The sequence below is a fragment of the Eumetopias jubatus genome, unplaced genomic scaffold, assembly GCF_037043125.1.
Source record: "Eumetopias jubatus isolate StellerSeaLion01/CBP00866 unplaced genomic scaffold, mEumJub1_p1.0 scaffold_8, whole genome shotgun sequence".
Taxonomy (NCBI): Eukaryota; Metazoa; Chordata; class Mammalia; order Carnivora; family Otariidae; genus Eumetopias; species Eumetopias jubatus.
The window spans coordinates 90,638,313-90,660,900 of record NW_028274814.1 but is presented as its reverse complement, the minus strand read 5'-3'; the positions used below and the strand labels follow the sequence as shown (position 1 = coordinate 90,660,900).

Here is a 22,588-nt window from a genome sequence, read left to right as displayed (position 1 = left end):
TAAATACATTTATTGCTTGGCAGTGATTATAGGATTTAACAAATAAGTGTTATCTCTCAGGGATTTGAAGTGGACATTTGTGAATAAAGAGATTCTTTTTCCGCTTGGTCTTGGAATGTTGTAAGTAGTAGTTACTCTAGCTGAAAAGTAGGTACTCTAGCTGAAAAGCTGAAAATATGTGTGATTGTGGTTGACAGAATTATGGCTCCTAAGAAGATTCATAGTCCCTAATGCCTGGGACTATGAATATATTACCTTACATGGTAAAAGGGAACTTTGCAGATATAATTAAGGTTACTAATCATTTGATGTTAAAAAAGGGAGATTCTTGATTTTCTAGGTAGACCCAACGTAAGTACATGAGCCCTTAATCCAGAGGAAGGCAGAAGAGGAAGTCAGAGATGCAAGAGAAGTCAGATTGATTTGAACTCTAGAAGGATTTGGAGCACTGTTGCTGGCTTTGAAGGAGGGAGCACAAATCAAAGACAGTCGGCACCCTCTAGAAGCTGAGAATGACATCTGGCTGGCAGCCAGTAAGGAGATGTGGACAATTGTGTCAGCAACCTGAAGGAGCCTGGACATGGATTCTCCTTCACAGTCTCCAGAAGAGTCCAGGCCAGCCAGCATCTTGATGAGACTTTAACTTAAGGATTCATCTGAGCCCCCCTGGAATTCTGACCTCCTAACTGTGAGATAATAAAAGGGTGTTGTTTTAACTCACTAAATTTGTGGTAATTTGTTACAGCAGCAGTAAGGAACAAATACACTGGCCATGTGTGGAGGTTGGAAAGATGGCCACTGGAGAAGTCATGACTAAGCTGCCTCATAAGAATGAGCTGGGTCTGGGACGCCTGGGTGGCTCAGCCAGTTAAGCGTCTGCCTTCGGCTCAGGTCATGATCCCAGGGTCCTGGGATCGAGTCCCACATCGGGCTCCTTGCTGAGCAAGGAGCCTGCTTCTCCTTCTGCCTACCTCTGTCTCTCTCTCTCTGATAAATAAATAAAATCTTAAAAAAAAAAAAAGAATGAGCTGGGTTTAAGAGAAGAGAGAGTTGAAGTACTCGGGGTTTTCTTTTGGCAGCGTGTCAGTCAGAAGATGGAGACAATTTTGAGGGTATAGCTCTGTGTAGTTACACAAATTGCTTGCCACTTTGGCTCCTTGGACTCATGCTTAAACCTTAGTTTTCAGGGGTGCCTGGGTGGCTCAGTCGGTTAAGCAACTGCTTTTGGCTCAGGTCATGATCTTGGGGTCCTGGTATGAAGCCCCGTGTTGGGCTCCCTGCTCAGAGGTGTGCCCCTGCTTCTCCCTCTGCCCTTCCCCCTGCTTGTGCTCTCTCTCTCTCAAATAATAAATAAAATCTTAAAAAAAATTAAATCTTAATTTTCAATAAAGAAGTAGTTAAAAAAATGAGCTATTTCACAAAAATTTGCACAAGACCCTGAAGCTATCCATGCTACTTTTTTGTTTTGTTTTTTATTTTTATTTTTTAAAGATTTATTTATTTATCTTAGAGAGAGCAGGGGAGAGGGGCAGAAGGAGAGGGAGAAAGAGTCTTAAGCAGACACTGTGCTGAGCTCAGAACCTGACCCTCATGGGGCTTGATCTCATGACCCAGAGATCATGACCTGAGCCAAAACCAAGTCTGACCCATTGCGCCACCCAGGCACCCCTATTTTGTTTTGTTTTTATAGCACATGTATCAGCCTTTATTTAGCAAAACTGAGTGAAAAGTTACTTTCCTTACAGGAAGGTTTCTACCGACACATGCTGACACTCACAGTGTGCAGAGCGGCCTGGGCAATGAAAAAGCCAGAGAAGACTCAATGGAGAAACATGTTTCTAGACTTCCCATCAAATCCATGGTGATCACAGTAGCTTTAGAATTATAGTATTTAGGGCGCCTGGGTGGCTCAGTTGGTTAGGCGACTGCCTTTGGCTCAGGTCATGATCCTGGAGTCCCGCGATTGAGTCCCGCATCGGGCTCCCTGCTAGGCAGGGAGTCTGCTTCTCCCTCTGACCCTCTTCCCTCTCGTGCTCTCTATCTCTCATTCTCTCTCTCAAATAAATGGATAAAATCGTAAAAAAAAAATAAAAAAATAAAAGAAACATTTAAAAAAAGAATTATAGTATTTATATGTTGCTGACCTCTTTTTTTTTTTTTTAAGATTTATTTATTTTAGAGAGAGAGAGCATGGGGGGAAGGGCAAAGAGAGATGGAGAGAGAGAATCCAAGCAGACTCCCCGCTGAACATGGAGTCTGTTGGGGGGCTGGATCTCATGACCCTGAGATCATGACCTGAGCCACAATCAAGTCGGACACTTAACAGACTGAGCCTCCCAGGCACCCTATGTTGCTGACTTTTACTTAAGTTATATAATTTTCTCAGATAAACTAAAATTACTGAACAAGGTGGTATCAAAATCTATATCTCCAAACCTTAAAATATATGACCTGAGTGTAGATTGGGGTTCATGCCCTAATTCACATTAAAAGGTATTGGAATCCAGCATTACTTAAAAATTTTAAATATTGAAGCAATTACATATTTTGGTCTAAAGGAGCTTCTTTTGATTCAAAATCTTGTACTCCCCAAGGGTAATATAATTTAGCTGAATGCTACTTATATGTTGAACTTGGGGCTATAGAAATTTCTTTTACCAGAGTAAGAGGCATTAAATAGATATCAAAAAGCCCCACAAAGTCCCGAGAAAAAGCTCTTCAAGTTACATTATGACTTCTATGAAAATCTGGAAATGATTCATGAAATCTTGGCTGGGTTGTGAGTTTATGTATGTAAACTTTCCTAATCCTTATTGTGTTGTTGTAGGTTGCTTCTGCCAAAAGTTGCAAAATAAAAATTGTTTATTTGGACTAAGGAGCTTTCTAAAAATGTAGTTTCAAGTAGGAGATTTGGGATTACCGGGGTGATTCCAGGGAAGAGGGGAACAGGGTAGAGATGCATAAGAAAAATGGGGACATGAAGAAAGCATGGGGTATCTGGGAAGCAGGGAGCAAGCACCCTGACTGCATTGCAAAGCGTGTGTTGAAAGAAATGGGTGCGTGCTCGCGTGCATCCCGGTTGAGTCCGGTTGTGGTTCGGTCATCCCAGGCGCGGAATTGCTGCCGAAAGGGCCGAGGTTCCTTGTCTTAAGTCTTTAAAAAATACAACATAAAAATGGTTCGAAAAGAGCTCTGGTCATCCTGGCCAAAGGAGCAGAGGAGATGGAGACAGTCATCCCCGTAGATGTCATGAGGCGAGCTGGAATTAAAGTCACCATTGCGGGTCTGGCTGGGAAAGACCCAGTACAGTGTAGCCGAGACGTCGTCATTTGTCCTGATGCCAGTCTGGAAGATGCCAAAAAAGAGGGACCTTATGACGTAGTGGTTCTGCCGGGAGGCAATCTGGGTGCGCAGAATTTATCTGAGTCTGCTGCTGTGAAGGAGATACTGAAAGAACAAGAAAAAAGGAAGAGCCTCATAGCTGCCATCTGTGCAGGTCCTACGGCTCTTTTGGCTCATGAAATAGGTTTTGGAAGCAAAGTTACAACACACCCACTTGCTAAAGACAAAATAATGAATGGAAGTCATTACAGCTACTCCGAGAACCGTGTGGAGAGAGACGGCCTGATCCTCACGAGCCGCGGGCCTGGAGCCAGCTTTGAGTTCGCTCTCGCGATCGTCGAGGCACTGAACGGCAAGGACGTGACTGACCAAGTGAAGGCCCCGCTCGTTCTTAAAGATTAGAGCAGACATCTTTGATCAGAAATAGAGAAACAGGCCGTTTGTAATCATTCTCACCACGTTCGCTTGAAGCAAAACGTGCGGTTCCCGTGCAGAGTTTCCCCGCCTGTGCCCGGGTCCCTACGGTCCTGAACCTTGATGGCAGAGCAAATGGCATTTAGCAAACTACCAATTGTTACTTTGTTTATCACTGGTTTCCCCTTGTTGGTATGTGTGAAACCAAATTCATGATCAGCCTCACTTGCATCTGTTAACTGTTGATAGAGCTACTGAGATAGACTAGCAGTGAACACATTTGACACAGCAAGGAGGAAAAGCGAAAAGGCAAAGATTTAAGAAGCTTGTGATTTTCTCTCATTTGAATAATGTGCTGTTAAAAATACCAATGAAGGGGCTCCTGGGTGGCTCAGTGGGTTAAGCACCTGCCTTCAGTTCAGGTCATGATCCCGGGGTCCTGGGATTGAGCCCCGCATCGGGCTCCCTGCTCAGCGGGAAGCCTGCTTCTCCCTCTCCCACTCCCCCTGCTTGTGTTCCCTCTCTCGCTATGTCTCTGTCTGTCAAATAAATAAATAAAATCTTTAAAAAAAATGAAAAAAAGAGAAAGAAATGAAAGCCATTACTGGGGCCAGTTAGATTGTTAGTTAGGGTTCAGTGCAGGAAACAGAAATCACCTTAGATAATCAAAGTAGTAAGGAATTTAATACAGGGAATTAAGTACTTCCAAAATTTTTAGAAGAGACAAAGAAAAGATAGTAGGCTGGGTCTCCAAGAACGTCTTTAGAATAGCAGAGAACTGACATACACGGGAGCTACCACCATGAGGCCAAATAAAGGCTGTGCCAAAGTCAAGATTGTCACCTCTAATGCTGTGTTTTTGCCTCTGGACACCTAGGAAACCAAAAAAATTGATACACATAGCTACGCATACCTTCTACCTTTAGGGATCCAGCTCAAGATGTTGCTGCCTCTGCCAAATTGCCTTCAAATAGCCAGGAATCCAAAACAGTCATTTCCAAGGTAGTATTTGCTAGCAGACTGACAAGAATTGACTGGATGATGACCTCTGATTGGTTTCTGTCCTTCGAACCTTGCCCATTGGCATAGCTTGCACACAAAGCCTTAGGTCTAAGGGAGTGAGAGTAATAATTTCAGCTTTCTGGCTTCTCCAACTACAAGACAAGTGGATAAGACTTCCACACATTTCTCAACTTCATGGAAGGCTGGGACCACAAAACTAAGGAATTTAATTCAAACTTAGAAAGAAAAATAGCTCACATATATTGAACGCTTACCATATTTCATGAATACTTCAAACCACTTTCATGTGTGGTATTTTGTTCAATTTTCTCAATAACCCTACGAGAAATCATCCCCTATTTACACAGGAGGAAACTGAGGCACAGAGAGGTTAAGTTACTTGACAAGGGTCACAGAACCAGTAGCTGGAATTCATGAGCGATGTTCTTTGATACCATGTTATATTGCTTCTTGAAGACAGAATCAAGGTAGGATACCTGGAGGTGTTAACGTCTCAGTTAAGTATTGAGCATGAATAGTAGTTTTCCAGGTGAGAGAGTTAGGGAAAAGCTTTTTAGGGAAAGCTTTGGAGATATGATGGAGCATGACTCATTCAGTAAATGGCTGGTGGTTTTGTTCAGCTGCTCTGTATGGCATGGGATAAAGTAGCAAAAGATGACATTACAAAGGCAAGTGTCGAATAGATCCTAATTGGCCTCTGAATTCTGCCAAGACATTTGAATTTTAAACTGATTGGATTTTCATTTTTGAAAGATTAATGTAATTACATCACAGAATATGAGTTAGATGGGGGCAACACAGTAGTTGTTAAGGAATTGATATTGTCTGGATGAGAAATGAAGAGAGGGCTGGAAGAGCAAGAGGATACAAAGAAAATGTAGGTAGTAGGATCACAGCTACATAGCGACCAATGGGAGGTAGAGGAAAGAGTGTGGGATCCTACCCAGATTTCTGGTGCCTATACCATTCGTTCAGTCATGGAGAGGAGGGGGAAGGTGGGTTCCATTTTGGACATACTGAAATTGAAGTACCTGTGGAAGATGAATGGACATGGTTGGTAGACCCCTGACTCCAACCACTGAAAGTGAAGAGTAGAACCAGAAACATTCTGACTATAAATGCCTCTGCTCTGGATAGCCCAAGGAGGAAAACAAAACTCCAAGGAATCTGTGGCTTAAGGAGAGGTTATTGGGTTATTGTTGTTAGGCCTCACTCAGACACCTTTTCTCATTGTGGACAAAGAGAGGTATTCATCATTCCTCTGGAGAGCTACGAAGACAAAATACAGTCATTATTTTTTAGTTGATGAGGGATGTGTGCTTTACATTCTTGGGGAAACTTTCTCTTTACACTTTTGCTTGACTGAGAACTAACCTCTAGTAATGGACTTGTGGCAACCATCCTAAGACTGTCACTCATAGGGTTTTCTTAAAAGAAGGGAGTTTCTCCCCACCCACCTCCATTGCCATAAAATAGGATTAGGATGGTAAGTACCTAGTGTTTTGTTGACCACCGTAAGAACTAGAAAGACTTTGCATTTAACTTCTGGTAATAGAGAACTGATTATAGTGATGTAAACACATGAATATTTCTTCTTTCATATAAAAAAGTCCAGAAATTGATATTCTAGTGCTGGTGAGGCAGCTTCCTGAAGCCTTCAAGGACCTTACTTTCTTTGGCCATTTTCAACCCACATTAGCACATGGCTTTCTTCTATAAAATAGATTTATGGTCCAGATAGCCCTTGAATCTCTAGCCATTATATCCACATATCCAGGAAGCAGGAAAAAGAAACAGTAAAGGGGCCAAAAAGGGCCTATATAATAACCTCTGTTTACATGTCACTGGCCAAATTGGGTCACACACACAAACCAACCAGCTACAAAGAAGGCTAGGAAATGTAGTCTTTTAGTCAAGCCCATTACTATTCTGAATAAAACCAGAAAAAAGTGAGAATGCATATTGGGTAGATAACCAGCAGTCTCTGACACAGACTGATCCCAAGGATCAATGGTCCTTGCAGCTAGGTATGGATGAATCAGAGATTGAGAAAGACTAACAAAACAAGAAATGTGAATTTTGAACAAAAAATAAACAATAACTTTCTTATATTTGATAATTCCTTTGTAACTAAAAATTAGGTTATTAACCCAAGGGTCTCTGGACCCATGTCCACAAATGGGCTTTATGGGTTTTTTGAAACTCTTGGAAGTTTTTGGAAATTTCTGTCTATAGCAAGTAATTTTCTAGGGAAAGAGTTCTTAAGATTTCTCAGATTCTCAAAACCATCAGTCCGTGCTGAAAGGGTAGAACAGCTGTCCTGGAATATAAAATCCAAGCAACTGGAAAATTCCTTCATACTTGGATCCAAAAATATTTTCTCCTGTCCCATCTTCTCATGTCAATGATTCAGCACACAGAAAACAATGCATTTCGATTATGGAATATACATTCAGTTCTCTCTCAGTCTAAAATTCCCTCTGCCAATTTTCCATTTAGTGAATGCCTACTTAAGCCCTAGAAAACAGTCAAAATATCATCTCTCCTGGAAAACCTTCCTTAACTCCATACAAAGAATTGTCTTCTCTTCTGGGGTTTTATAGTAGTGATAATGCCTAAGATAACATTAAGGATAAGGCTGCCACCACTTAGAAAGCTGGATGGAGAAGGTATGGTATTAAATATGGAACAGATGTAAATCAAATGAGGTAATGATGCAGAATATGGTTTATCATTGGGGGCGTAGGACTCTGGCTACTAGGAGAAATGGGAATGAGTATGGCTTACACGGCTGAAAACTGCCAGTCTGACAAATTTTTAATGCCATTTGGACATTCTCTTCCTTTTTTAAAGATTTTATTTATTTGAGAGAGAGAGAGTGCATGAGCTGGAGGGAAAGGGAGAGAGAATGTGAAGCAGACTCTGCACTGAGCACAGAGCCCAATGTGGGGCTTGATCCCACAACCTCGAGATCATGACCTGATCCTAAAACAAGAGTCGGCCACCCAACAAACTGAGTCACCCAGGCACTCCCATTCTCTTCTTTTTAAACTACTTTGGTGAGGTATAATTGACATACAAAGCGCTGTATAAATTTCATGTATACTGGGACTCTTTCTCTCTCCCTTCCTCCCTTTTTTTCTTTCTTTCTTCCAGTATACAGGGCATTCTTTTTTTTTAAGATTTTATTTATTTATTTGTCAGAGAGAGAGAGAGAGAGAGAGAGAGAGTGAGCGAGCACAAGCAGGGGGAGAGGCAGGCAGCGGGAGAGGGAGAAGCAGTCTCCTTGCGAGCAAGGAGCCCGATTTAGGACTCGATCCCAGGACCCTGGGATCCTGACTTGAGCCGAAGGCAGCCACTTAAATGACTGAGCCACCCAGGCGCCCCTATACAGGGCATTCTTGATCCAATCCATTCTACGAAGACCTTATATTTGAAATAATGAAGATAATATTCTCTTTTATGCATAAGCATGGTTCAAACCTATTTAATAAAACTGTAATTACATTCAAGATTCTCTTCTAAACACCACAAGAGAGACAAAGATCATAAAATATATAAAAATACTTTTTAAAGACAGAGTGTGATGGAGAACTTTGAACAAGTATGTAACTATAATACCAGAGAGAATGTAATGAACATTAGGCGAAAGTCCAAATAAAGTAAAGTGGGATTGCAACAGGAAAAGACTTCATATTTCAGAGTAGGGATCATGAAATTTTTATGAAGGAAGTAATAAGTGAGATAGACTTTCAAGAATGAGCCAGATTTCCAGGGGTATAATGTTGTAGAAGATGATCCAGAGTAAGCATGAGTAGAAAGAGAAAATGTTTTTTTTAATTTTTTATTTTTATGTTAATCACCATACATTACATCATTAGTTTTTCATGTAGTGTTCCATGATTCATTGTTTGCATATAACACCCAGTGCTCCACGCAGAACGTGCCCTCTTTAATACCCATCACCAGGCTAACCCATCCCCCAAACCCCTCCCCTCTAGAACCCTCAGTTTGTTTTTCAGAGTCCATTGTCTCTCATGGTTCGTCTCCCCCTCCGATTCCCCTCCTTGAAAACGGTTTTTTTTTTAAAGATTTTATTTATTTATCTGAGAGAGAGAGTGAGAGAGAGAGAGCACATTAGAGGGGGGAGGGTCAGAGGGAGAAGCAGACTCCCTGCTGAGTAGGGAGCCCGATGCGGGACTCGATCCAGGGACTCCAGGATCATGACCTGAGCCGAAGGCAGTCACTTAACCAACTGAGCCACCCAGGCGCCCTGAAAATGGGTTTTTAAAACCAACCATGATCATCCAGCTTGGTTGAACTACAGAGAATGGGTGAAAGAAGAGTGAAGTCAAGTCTTGAAAACTTGACTGAGTCATATTTTGGAGGAACTTGAATAATAAGACTGAAGAGTTTGTGCCTAACCTGAGAAGTTACAATTTAAAAAAAAAAGTAGCTGGCATTTGTCTTTCATTTTGGCTGCCTAGTACTTGGACCCTTTTCTCTTGGGGAATTCTCTTCCTTATGGGTCTTAGTAAAGGGCAAAGACTTAGAGCTCATATAAATGTTAAATATTTGCTTTTCCAGTCTCTCTTAAAGTGCAGGTGGTTATGTGACCCAGCCTCTACTGCTCAACATCAGACCTTGTCTTAGAAACTAGTGCCATAGAAAAGAAGGGTCAGGAGCTCTCTTTCATCTGGCAGGAGCAGTAGTAAGGCTGCAAGAAATGGTGTTGGTAGTGGGCAGAGTGCAAATGAGCTCCTGGTGCAGAAGCTGGAGTGGTGTGAAGGCAGCAGCTTGGGGTCGGGGTGGCAGCACTGTTTCCTTCTCAGACAGTGCTGTGGAGGTTGTGCATTGCTGTTGGCAGCTTTGCTTCAAGTCCTCTCAAAGTTTCAGTCATCTCACCAAAATTCTTTACAAACGTTTCATTACAGAAAATTTCAAACACACAAAAATAGAGATCAGATTCAGGTGTGATTTTTGGCAAGAATATTTTATAGGTGGTACTTCCAATCACAACAAATCAGGAGGCATAAAATGATCAATTGTTTCTCTTTTTTTTTGTTGTTAAGATCAATCAAGTGGGTTCGGGAGTTATCAACCTGGTCCATCCAGAGTAGGGTTCCCATCGGTCTTTTTCCTGGTAGCATTGTTAGCATTAGATGTTGGCGTGGCATGAATAGGAAACGAAGGTTATCCAAGGATGGATTTATGGGAACAGCTTAGATCTGCTCATTACATTTTTATTTCTGAGCCAATTCCCTTTATCTCTTTGGCTTCAGAAGTCGTGGCCCTTCCTTTGTTGTAAATGACTCCTCCTTCAAATGTCAGAGTGAGCAAGCTGCCCTAGAAATTTGTAGTTAATGGGTCGCCTGGGTGGCTCAGTAGGTTAAGCATCAGACTCTTGGGTTTTGGCTCAGGTCATGATCTCAGGGTTGTGAGATCAAGCCCTTGGGATTGACGCTGAGTCTCCTTGAAATTCTTTCTTTTCTTTTCTTTTTTTTTTTAATATTTTATTTATTTATTTGAGAGAGAGAGAGAGAGAGAACAAGCAAGGGGGAGAGGTATAAGCAGAGGGAGAAGCAGGCTCCCCACTGAGAGGGAGCCAGATGCAGGGCTGGATCTCAGGACCCTGGGATCAAGACCTGAGCCGAAGGCAGATGCTTAACCAACTGAGCCACCCAGGCATCCCTCTGCTTGAGATTCTTTCCCCCTCCTTCTTCCTCCCTCTCTACTCCTCCTCCTGCTCGTGGGTGAGCTATTTCTTTCTCTGAAATAAATAAGTGAAATCCTAAAAAAAAAAAAAAAGAAATTTGTCGTTAACAATACTGTATTAAATACTTTAAGTTGCTATAATTAAAAATCTGTTTTTTTGTCTCTTTTTTTCTTTGTTCATTTTTGTTGTTCCTCTTGTTGATGTGATATATCATGTTGATTGATTTGCAAATATTGAACCACCCTGTGTCCCAGGAATAAATCCCACTTGATTGTGGTGAATGACTTTTTTTTTTAAGTTTTTATTTAAATTCCAGTTAGTTCACATACAGTGTAATATTAGTTTTAGGTTTACAATATAGTGATTCAACATTTCCATACAAGGCTTGGCGCTCATCACAACAAGTGCACTCCCTTTTTTTTTAAAAGTTTTTTTTTTTTAATTTTTAAAGGATTTTATTTATTTATTTGACAGAGAGAGAGACAACGAGAAAGGGAACACAAGCCGGGGGAGTGGGAGAGGGAGAAGCAGGCTTCCCGCGGAGCAGGGAGCCCGATGCGGGGCTCGATCCCAGGACCCTGGGATCATGACCTGAGCCGAAGGCAGAAGGCAGATGCTTAACGACTGAGCCACCCAGACGCCCCAACAAGTGCACTCCTTAATCCTCATCACCTATTTACCCATTCCCCCACCTTCCTCCCCTCTGATAACCATCTGTTTGTTCTCTATAGTTAAGACTTTATTTTTTGGTTTGCTTCTCTCTCTTTTTTTCCCCTTTGCTCATTTGTTTTGTTTCTTAAATTCTACATATGAGTGAAATCATATGATATTTGTCTTTGACTGACTTATTTCACTTAGCATAATACTCTTTAGCTTCATCCATATCATCGCAAAGGCAAGATTTCATTCTTTTTTATGGCTGAGTAATATTCTATTGTGTATGTGTATGTGTGTGTGTGTATATATATATATTTATACCACATCTTTATCCATTCATCAGCTGATGGACACTTGGGCTGTTTCCATAATTTGGCTATTGTAGATAAGTGAATGACTTTTAAAATATATTGTTGGATTCAGTTCGCTAATATTTTGTTGAGGGTTTTTGCATCTATGTTTATCAGAGATATTGCCCTGTAGTTCTCTTCTTTTTCTAGTGTCTTTATCTGGTTTTCATATCAGGGTAATGCTGCCCTCATAGAATGAATTAGGAAGGTTTGCTGCCTCTTCTATTTTTTGGAATAGTTTGAGAAGAATAGGTATTAACTCTTCTTTCAATGTTTGGTAGAATTTAGTTTAGTTTGCTGGGAGTTTTTTGATTATGGATTCAATTTCATTGCTGATAATTGGTCTGCTCAAATTTTCTATTTATTTCTGTGTCAGTTTTAGGAGGTTAAATGTTTCTAGGAGTTTGTCCATTTCTTCTAGATTGTGCAATCTGTTGGCATATAATTTTTCATAATATGAAATAGGTCTTTTGGATTACTACACCAGATTTTATAGAAGAAATAACATAGTATAAGGACATACCCTTGTTGATTAGCTGCTCTGGGAGTACCAAAATACATGTAAGAAATTGCAAATTTGTTTACTCTATGTCTTGTGTCCTATGTCAAGGAGAGATGGATAAAAATCTGTTCTTCTGGGGTTTTGTATGATCCCAGTTTTTTGAATGATAATCAACTTTAAAATACAAATATTTTCCTCATTAGTACAGTAATGCATGCTCATTAAATAAAGCTATCAGAACTTAAAAATTCTAAAAAGCAAAAAGAAGAAATAAGATTATTCATAACTGTATGACCTGGAGACAATAACTTTTTAATATTTTTGGTGAATTTCTGGTTCATTTTTCTAAGTACATTTTCCCCCTATAGCTGAGACACATCTGCATGTAACACACTTGGAACAGTGCTTGATATGTAATAGATGTTCAGTAATGGTTAATGACTGTTATTGCCATATACTATTTTAAATCATCTCTCAACTTTATTTGATTAAAAAAATATTTTCTCAAGTTATATATAATGCCTTACGAATGTATTTTAAGCTGTAGCTATCCATTCTGTGAATGTGATGTAATTTATTTAACCATTCCTTATTTTTTGATATTTAAATGATCTCCAAATTTTATTTTGTTATAAATAACATCATAGTGGCCTATATGTATAATCAAGCTTCCTAACCTAGAATCCTTGTAATGTTTAGCAACTAGGCTCTTATCCTATGTATAGGGCCCTCTGTCCTTAGGGCAATACTTTTCTTAAGAGAAAAATCACTTATTTTGGTAGTTCAACCTTCTGGGCTGCAATCCAGTGGTAGGAATGCCTCAGTAAAATTTTCTGAGCAGCCAAAGATGATACCATTCAATCTAAGCACCAAAGCTACTATATTCAGCTTCTGAGAGAGTGCACAGGTGCTTCCTCAGAGTCTATTCATTTTCCATTTGTGTGCAATTCAACCACTTTTCCAACGAATTTCCTAACTCTTAACAAGTAAGAAGTGGGAAATTAGGAGGCAATTTAAGGAAAGCTACCAGATGGAGGCAGACTGAGAACATCAAGTAGCTGTGATGAGTCGACAGTGCCAAAGGGGAAGGAAAGATTGTAAATTCCGATAAAAGAACACAGAGGCACAGGACCATATCATGTAAAATTAATGTAAAGAAATGTTCTTTCCTTGATCATGGTGTGTTAGTGAGTCATTAGAATCAATAAATATTAGTTGATTTACTTAAATATTTGTGTCAACAGCAAGGTCAGGAATTCTATTTAAAGTTTTCTGAATCTCAAGAGTAAAGTGTTATGTTAATTTAATAACCCATTTTAAACAATGGCTTCTAGTTCTTCATAGTAGAAAAACAAAGCATTTATTAGCCTTTAGTGATTTGCATGAACACACAATTCTAGAGGAAAAAATAATCATTATATTCTATCTGGCAACCCCATAGTAATGCTATGGTTTCCCAGGAGATCAGGGGAGAAGTTGGTTCCAGTTGTCATTAGCTTGCTATGAAATCCTGGGCAGGTCATCAAGGTCTTTTGACCATGGTCTTATTACAGTTTGAATAAGAGCATAACCCAAATGCTCTTACCAGCCTATGAGCACAAACAAGGCCACATAAATGCTCCAATTATGATGGCTCTTATCATCTCTTGCTCATCCAGGTTCCTAGTCTGCAACCCTGCAAAGTCTCTGTGGCCTATTATTTCTGATATCCCCAAGTGGTGAAGTGGGGAGACATCTCAGATGTTCTCTTCAACAAGTCTGTTCTAGTTTTCCATGATCTCTTCTTGCCAAGGTGCTTTAATACCATTTCTTTTGCCAGTGCCCTTCTCGAGAAGGATGATTTCCAGACCATCCATCGGTAATGTTGGGGTCCTCAGGGTACCCCAAACTGCACTTAAGCCCATGGTAGAGTGAGGATCAGGCATGGTCTTCCACAAGTGCTGTTCAACATTTCGTTAACACAACACCAAACCTGCTCTCCATACTCTCAGAGACTCATGAAGCCTTTCATTAAATTAGCTTCTTAAGAATCTACCCCCACAAAAGGATCAAATCCAGCTCTCCAGACCACTAACACTTGGCTGTTATTCCATCCTTCTTCACCATCTGTTGCTCACCTCTTCCTGGAACTTTCATTCTTCTTTCATACCTTCTCACACCCAAGACAAAAACCAAACTCTTATCTAGCAACCTGTGGACACACAGATGATTCAAAAAGAATTGATCGTTGCAAACAGTCTCTGCTCAGTAAAGAGGTTATATATGTAGTCAACACTAATTTGTAAAGGAATGATTTCTATTAGTTATGTCGAGTTATTTCTGGGATATGTAAAAGAATAAAAGATTGCCATTATCTTTAAGTCCAATATGGGCCCCTCATGTCATATGTGTGTCATATGATATAGCACCCATCAATCCTATAACCTAAGTCATCCCAGACATTTATAACATTCACCATCAATGATTAAAATAGCCACCCATGATGCCACTTCATTTCCCCAAGGCTGTCAGAAGAGGTGGTACAAACAAGAGATTTTTCACATAGCCCTATGTGAATATAGATGTAAATTTTTATCTAGTCACTGTGAAATAACAAATTTTGAAAGGTTCAGGTCTTTTTAATTCACTCTGTAGAGCAGCCCTCTTTCTATTTAGCCCCACCACCAGTCCAATTAAATTCTGATTTCTAGTCTAGGCTCTGCTGAACCCTGCTACTAAAGCATTAGACCAAAGAATATTTAAGGTTCCACCTAGTTCTAAATTGCATGATAATATCCTCAAGGCATATAACATTGTGTTTTAGGTGGGACTGATAAACACAAATAAAATTAAAGAGAAAGAAAAGTAACAATGTTATCTATTAACTGAAGGAGCAAAGAGGAAGACATCAGGGAATAATTACTGGAATCATGGCTTCGGCTGGAATGTGGAGTGGGATTGGCTGGGAAGAGCTGGGGTAAGGGCAATCCTCAGGAGAGAGAACCCCAGTAGTGTCTTTCAGGGAGGAACTTTTTCTGCTTTGATTCTGTTGGGCCTTTCCTCATTTCTTTTGGCCCCCCTTTTTGCAGTTTGCTTTCATCAATTACTTTACACTTAATGCTATCTTGTCACAAATGAATTAGTGTTTAAACAAAGCAATTTATTGCTTGACCACAGAGCCAAATACAACTGGGCCTAATTGATTAACATGGATATTTGGTCTTTGCTTAATATTTCAAAAATTAAATTTTCAATCAGATTTACTATTCTCAGAAATTTTTGTAAGAAATAATTTAGTGCCTTAAACTCCTTGGAGTGTGAAGAAGCCCATTAAAATTGATTGAATGGTAATGTTTTCCCTAATGAGCCCTGTTTATATTCTTCTTCCATCATACTTGTTACTTATTAAATTAACTCTATTTCACTTGTCCCTTTCTGTTATGGAAAAACGGAGCTCACTTCCTGCTCTTTTGGAAGCAAAACATCTAAATTTGCTTATTGTAGCATAAGATTCACTCTAAAGTGAATTCCTTATCCTATAAGCCAAGATTTCTACTTCTATAATTACCAGAGATACTTTGTTAAACATCATTTTCACCTGTAGTAACCAAGTTTGGGTTAGAATATGTAGAACACTGAATGGAAAATTATATCAAGCTAACAAAGCCCAGTCCCATTTCAATTTTGCATCAGATTTAGATTACTGCCTGTGCAGGTACATAAACCTTTGAATTATAGTCTCTTCATTTTCACCATCATTCCTGTTTTGTTCGTGGGTGTGGTGGAGAGTTAATGCCTTTTCAAAAGACTTAGTTTATTCTTTTAATCTTTGTTATGTTTTTGAAAACATAATTACTTAACTAGGTTAATTTTGTGCCCTGGGATCAAGTGATATATATTTTGATATTATCAATTATTGCTTGGTGACGAGAACCAACTATTTTAGGTACATGAAATGAGTTTAAATAGAATTTTGAATATGAACTTTACTTATTATAACCAAGTTGGTGTCACTCTCTTTGCGGAGCCTTCCCTACTAACCTAGAAATTCAGTTTCTCCTTTCTAATCCTGTACCTTGTATAGCCAATGTGGCACACAGCATACCATATGGTAGTTGTTGTCTGTGTTCACTACTGAACTGTAAACTTCTTGATGACAAGGAGCTGGGCCTCATTCATCCTCAGAGGCAGTCAGGTGAGGACTGAATAAGATACAAGCTGAGAAGGCAACCAGCTGGGTTCAAATCCAGATCCAACCACTGCTGTCTCTGTGGAATTAATCTTTCTCTACCTCAGTTTTCTCAGCTATAAAGTGGAGATGATAATAGCTTCTATGTCAGTGTAGGATTAAATGAATTCATACATGTAATTTGGATCAATTCAAGTTTTATGGACCTAAAGTTTTTTATTTTATTTTATTTTATTTTATTCTTAGAGAGAGACACAGCGAGAGCAGGAATACAAGCAGGGGGGGTGGGAGAGGGAGAAGCAGACCTCCAGCCGAGCAGGGAGCCCGATGCGGGGCTAGATCCCAGGACCCTGGGATCATGACCTCAGCTGAAGGCAGACGCTTAATGACTGAGCTACCCAGGCGCCCCTGGACCTAAAGTTTAAACAGTTTTGTGGCACTCCTTAAGTAGAGAAAAAAACTTAACGTGAAAATAAATATATTGAACATGGGAAAGAAATAACAAGTTACAAAATGTAAAAAAACTGAAGAATATTAAAAATATTCAATAGAGTCCGGAAAAATAACAAAGTATTTAAAGAAAATAAATGGCCTAACACATTCTATAATATTTTTTCCCTGCTTTTTTGGGTTATATGTTCCTTGATTGTTTTCTCATGTAAATGATTTTATATTATCTATTGAGATAATAGAAAGATTGTTTTCTTTTCTCTAGCATAGTTGATTGAAATTTGTTTTTTATTACTGATCATTCAATAATGTTTATTTCTGCTTCATAACTCACTGATAGTGTCATACACATTTTTAGGATTATTGTCAAATTTGGGAAAGTCTTTTTTTTTTTTTAAAGATTTTATTTATTTATTTGACAGGCAGAGACACAGCAAGAGAGGGAACACAAGCAGGGGGAGTGGGAGAGGGAGAAGCAGGCTTCCTGCGGAGCAGGGAGCCCGATGTGGGGCTCGATCCCAGGACCCTGGGATCATGACCTGAGCTGAAGGCAGACGCTTAATGACTGAGCCACCCAGGCGCCCACATTTGGGAAAGTCGTTATCAGGAAACAGTTTCTGGCCTACAACTTCATGTTACACTGCCTGGTGAATTTGCACAGTGGGCATTAGCAATAGGCCAGCAGCAGATTAGCATTACAAGGAGTGACAACAAAACCATACATATTCTTCTGAATCCAAACTAAATATATGCTTAATTTCCCCTTTAAAGTCCCATGGCTTCCTCCAATACATGAATATTTGCAAAATTGAAAAAAGTATTTGATCAGGTGAACACATTGCTAGAACCTCTCCTAGGGCCTTGAGAAGGGCCAGTGGAAGTGAGGGACTCTGAACTCAAGCTTCATTAGCTTCATAGCAAATCCACCTGTATTTATAATAAGAACTGTGGAACAAGAAGTGAATATTCCAGCACAGATGGCTTAGGACATGAGCAGGGGTACATCGAAGACCCAAACCACTAGATGCTTTTCTACTTAATCCTATTTAAAAGTTAATTCCTGGGCGCCTGGGTGGCTTAGTCAGTTGAGCATCCAACTCTTGATTTCGGCTCGGTTTATGATCTCAGGGTTGTGAGATCGAGCTTTGTGCAGAGCCTGCTTAAGATTCTCTCCCTCTCCCTGTACCCCTACCCACCCGCACTCACACACACACTCTGTCTCTCTCAAAAAAAAGTTAAGTCCTCAGTGTGGAAGAAGTTAAGACTGATACCAGCCTTCCTTAAACCCCTTCGAAGCCCATATGACTAAACTTCGGTATCATTTCAACCTCTCTGCTGCTCCGTGGTATGTATGCCCCACCTTTCAGAAACACAAGGAAGAAGTGGGCTGAAAGATGTAGCAACATAACTTTTGAATTAACTTTCCCATAGGGATACTAGAGAGAATATGATAAAATTGCAAGAGCAAAAAAGTAATTCTGAAATATTGATCCTTGTCATTATAGAAAATGAAGTCATTTGCTTTATCCACTTTATCTGCTTAAATTATAAGGATCAAATAAATTTAGGTACAAATGTGAATATGCTTATCAGAAGCCTTCAGAAGAATGAATATCTATTAAATAGAAAATGATAAGTGGTTTGTGTCTGTGTTTAGATTTTTAAGGATTTGTTATTAATCCTTCACTAGTAAATAAAATCAGCAGAAAAATTACCGTTTATGAATTATGAAGAATATTCCAATAAATAACATGTTAAGATATGATCTGTCAAAAGAAAAGCTTTGTTGCTTTTTTTTTTGGAGTGATTTCCCTAAGACAGTTATTAATCTGATTTTTAAATGTCATGAATTTCTGATTTCCATTCTTAGAATGTGGTGAAAATAATAGGATACTAATTTACCCTCTTTCAAAATGCAATGTCAGGGGCACCTGGGTGGCTCAGTCAGTTAAGCAACTGCCTTTGGCTCAAGTCATGATCCCAGGGTCCTGGGATCGAGCCCTGAGTCAGGCTCCCTGGTCAGGCTCCTTGCTCATCGGGGGGTCTGCTTCTCCCTCTCCCTCTGCTCCTCCCCTTGCTTGTGCTCTCTTGTGCACTCTCTCTCAAATAAATAAATAAAATCTTAAAAAAAAATGCAAAGTCCAGCCTATAAATTTAGTTTTCTTTTAAGTCCATGAGTAAACTATAATGAAAGGTACTTCACCATTTAGGTGAAGATTATAGGTCTCCTCTGTCACCCATCCCTTCTACCAGGTAATATGTTACAACCAAATCACATACTGCCACACCAACAGATATTTATTATCAGACTGGTACAAAACAGTTCTGCAACCTGTTCCCTAGGTTAGATAAAAGTTTTAGCTCTCTATTCCTTCAGCTGTTTCAGAAGAACCACGCAGGAAAGTTTCACTCAAGGTAACCAGCAATGACAATATTTAGTGTCAGGATTTGGCTGTCCTAGTTTGAATGAGGTGACAGAAATCATCCAGTGTGAGGAATTTTGGGTTTATTTGTCATACTTTGGTGAACCCTAATTCCCAGATGAGGGTCAGTATTTCTCATACTTTCTTCATTTGTCAGAGTAGGAAGTGAATGAATAGAGCTTCATGAATTGCGTACATGAAGAAATTGGCCAGGTATGTAGGGATGTGTGATACATGTATACCTAATTTTACTATGTGTTGTTCAATCATATACATATTTACTTTCCCTTAGGAATATCATGGTTCATAGATGACATTATTAAAGTGTTTCAGAAGACATATATGACATCTTAGTCAGTTTTAGAATTATCTAGGAGAAAGGCTGTATTAAAAATGCTGAGTCCTCAAATACTCCGAGTTCCTGATTTTGTTTTTGTCATGTAATCTTCCTCTCGTCCTTGCGTAGCAGGGAAGTATTCTTTTTTTTTTTTTAGATTTATTTATTTTAGAGAGAGAGAGAGAGAGAGAGCATATGCATTAGCAGAGGGGCCGAAGGAGAGAATCTTCAAGCAGACTCCCCACTGAGCACTGACCATGGAGCCGAGGTGGGGCTCAATCTCACAACCCATGAGATCAAAACCTGAGCTGAAATCAAGAGTCCCACACTTAGCTGACTGAGCCACCCACGTGCCCCAGCAGGAAAGTATTCTTAGTTAAATGTAAATAAACATTTTAATCCTCAAAGTATTTTGCTTTTCTTATACCATCCCATTAAACAACCTTATTTATTTTCATTAAAATTTAAGAATTAAAATTGACCAGAGAGAAGAATAAAAAAGAAGCTAAAAAATAATGAAAAAAATTAAGGCTTTGTGGGTGATACTTAAACTGACTTAGTGCTGTCATCATATCTATGAAAGCCTTTTATTAACATTTTACTTCAAGAAGATGTTTAAGCTATATAGTGATTCTTTTAGTAATGCATTGAATTTGATGAAAATCCACTAATATGGTGTTGGAGTAGTTAAAAATTAATCAGAGAGACAGATACACTTGAAATACTGAGGAATCCAGGGGCGCCTGGATGGCTCAATCGTTAGGCGTCTGCCTTCGGCCAGGGTCATGATCCCAGGGTCCTGGGATTGAGCCCCACATTGGGCTCCCTGCTCCGCGGGAAGCCTGTTTCTCCCTCTCCCACTCCCCCTGCTTGTGTTAACCTCTCTTGCTGTGTCTCTCTCTGTCAAATAGATAAATAAAATCTTAAAAAAAAAAAGAAAGAAAAAGAAATACTGGGGAATCTGAATTAAATGAAAAATTTTCACTTTGGTGTATTTAAACATTTTTTAAATTAAGTTTTTTATTTTAATATTTAAACATTTTATGTGTGACTCTGAGTGTAATTAGAGCATGAACTGCATTTCATGAGCCATATCCATTTCTGTTGGATGTGGAGGCAGCTTCTAACAGAGCCTCTGATAATTCTGTCTCCTGGAACTCATGCCCTTGTATAAGCCTCTTCCCTTGAGTGTGGACTAAACCCAGTGACTTGTTTCTAACAGAATACAGAAAGAGCGACAAGCTGTCACCTCTTGAGATTAGATTGCAAAAAGACTGATTTCCATCTTTCTCTCTTATTTTCTTGCTCTCGCTCTCATTGAGGACAGATGTTTCATTATGAGGTGCCCTATGGAGAGGCCCTATCGGGAGGGGAGAGGCATGGAACTGAGGGCGGCCTCCAGGCAATAGCCCAGGAGGGACTGAATCCAGCCATTAGCCATGTGAGCTGAGAAGTAGACCCTTCCCCAGTGGAGCCTTTAGATGATAGCCAGCACCTTAACTGCAGCCTTGTGAAAGACTGAGTTTTAGGACCTGGCTAAGCTGCAACAAGATTCCCAACTTATGGAAACTGTTACTAAATATTTATTGATTTAAGCTGCTACATTTGGGGGGTAATTTGTTAAGTAGCAGTAGATAATGAATACAGTTGATAAAAATATGATGGAAAGGTGAAGATTATAAGGTTAATAAAACCACATGTAGGTAAATCAAGGCTGGGATAGTAAATGTAAATGAAAAAGCTTTTTCTTTAAACTGTTTTCATAGATCAAAAAAATTGTTTTCATAGATCAGTGATGCTATAAAAAGTATATGGTGACTACTGGGAGCATGACTAAGGAGTGTATAACTTGATGGTCCCGAATTCATGAGGATGTCCAGGTCAGTACATGAGCGAGTATACAAATTGCATTTAAATTGCCTATTTGTTTTGTAACTCTTTGGCTGTGATATTTTCCAGGCTGAGTCGTGAACTCTTAAATTCATCCATCTTTCATGTTTATAAAGATAAATTCTAAGAACAAATATGACTGGCCATCTGATTCAAATAAATTAAAAGAATAGTATTAGGTTCATCATCTTTCCCTGAAAGTAATACATGGAAGGACTGATATTTTACTTAAACATTAATCTATTGTTGCTTTTGACAATAACAACAAAGGATCTGAAGAGAATGACTAATATGTATGGAGGTTGTCTCATTTCAACAAATAATAGACAACTGATTTCAGGAATCCTATTTCATTCCCCAGATGTCTAATACTTCTCATGGTGTAAATCTGATGGTTACTTTATGCCTCGTGCAGCTCCTGAGTATTTTTATGAGTGAACAACATTTATGTTAAATTCTATAGTAATACAACTCTGACTTACAGGATCCATTAAACTACCCAACCCTGTTCATACAATTTAAGCAATGACTGATGACCACATTCAGCTGTATGATCAGTATAACACAGTGATTGAAAAGTTTGTGCCATTAAAAAATACATTTTATTTTATTTTATTTGTTTTCTTTTCTCAAATGTATTCCCCTCTTCAGTCTGGGCCACCACAAAGACACAGGAAGCACAGGCATTTTTTCTTTCTTTCCCATCCTACGGTAAATAATTGATTTTAGAAACTTGTAAGTAATAAGACAGTTAATATGATTAGTATCCCAGTCACTGTATTGTTGGCCATCTAACTAGAATCTATGTAAAATTGAGAAGATGCTATTAGATATTAATTAATCATCTAGAAGAGACTTTTACTAATTAACCATGACAAGATATGGATATCATTCCATCAAGTTTTCTGGGAAAAGCCAGATCCTGACTTCATAAGATAACCCATGGAAGTATGGCTGGCAGGATCCAAAGACATCTGAACTGTCCTTCAGATCACTTTACTTTGGTGCAGCAGCGGCTTCCTGTGCTGTCTCTCTGGATCTGAACTGAAAGATCTCAAGTTAGCAGTTCACTTTTAGTTAACCAGGTGACTTTTGCCAATAGGAATCTTTTATTTCCACAGTGTGTTCGATCTTAGAGCTTCTACTGTCTTTCCATTAGAGGGAAGGGAAAATAAAGTAGCATATTCTTGGCAGCATGCAATTATTATGGTGTTTCTGAGCCCACTTCTCATCTACATGCGAGGGTAAAAGATAGCCCTCTCCCAGGAGATGTGCCTACTTTGTGCCCCCGCTGTTACTACTGATGGAGATCTTGC

The 22,588-nt window shown here is 39.3% G+C and overlaps 1 pseudogene; it reads left to right on the top strand.

Annotated features, from left to right (window-relative positions):
* Nucleotides 1–3,174: 3,174 nt before the first annotated feature.
* LOC114214880 (Parkinson disease protein 7 homolog pseudogene) lies at nt 3,175–3,744 on the top strand (annotated as a pseudogene).
* The last annotated feature ends 18,844 nt before the right edge of the window (nt 3,745–22,588 follow it).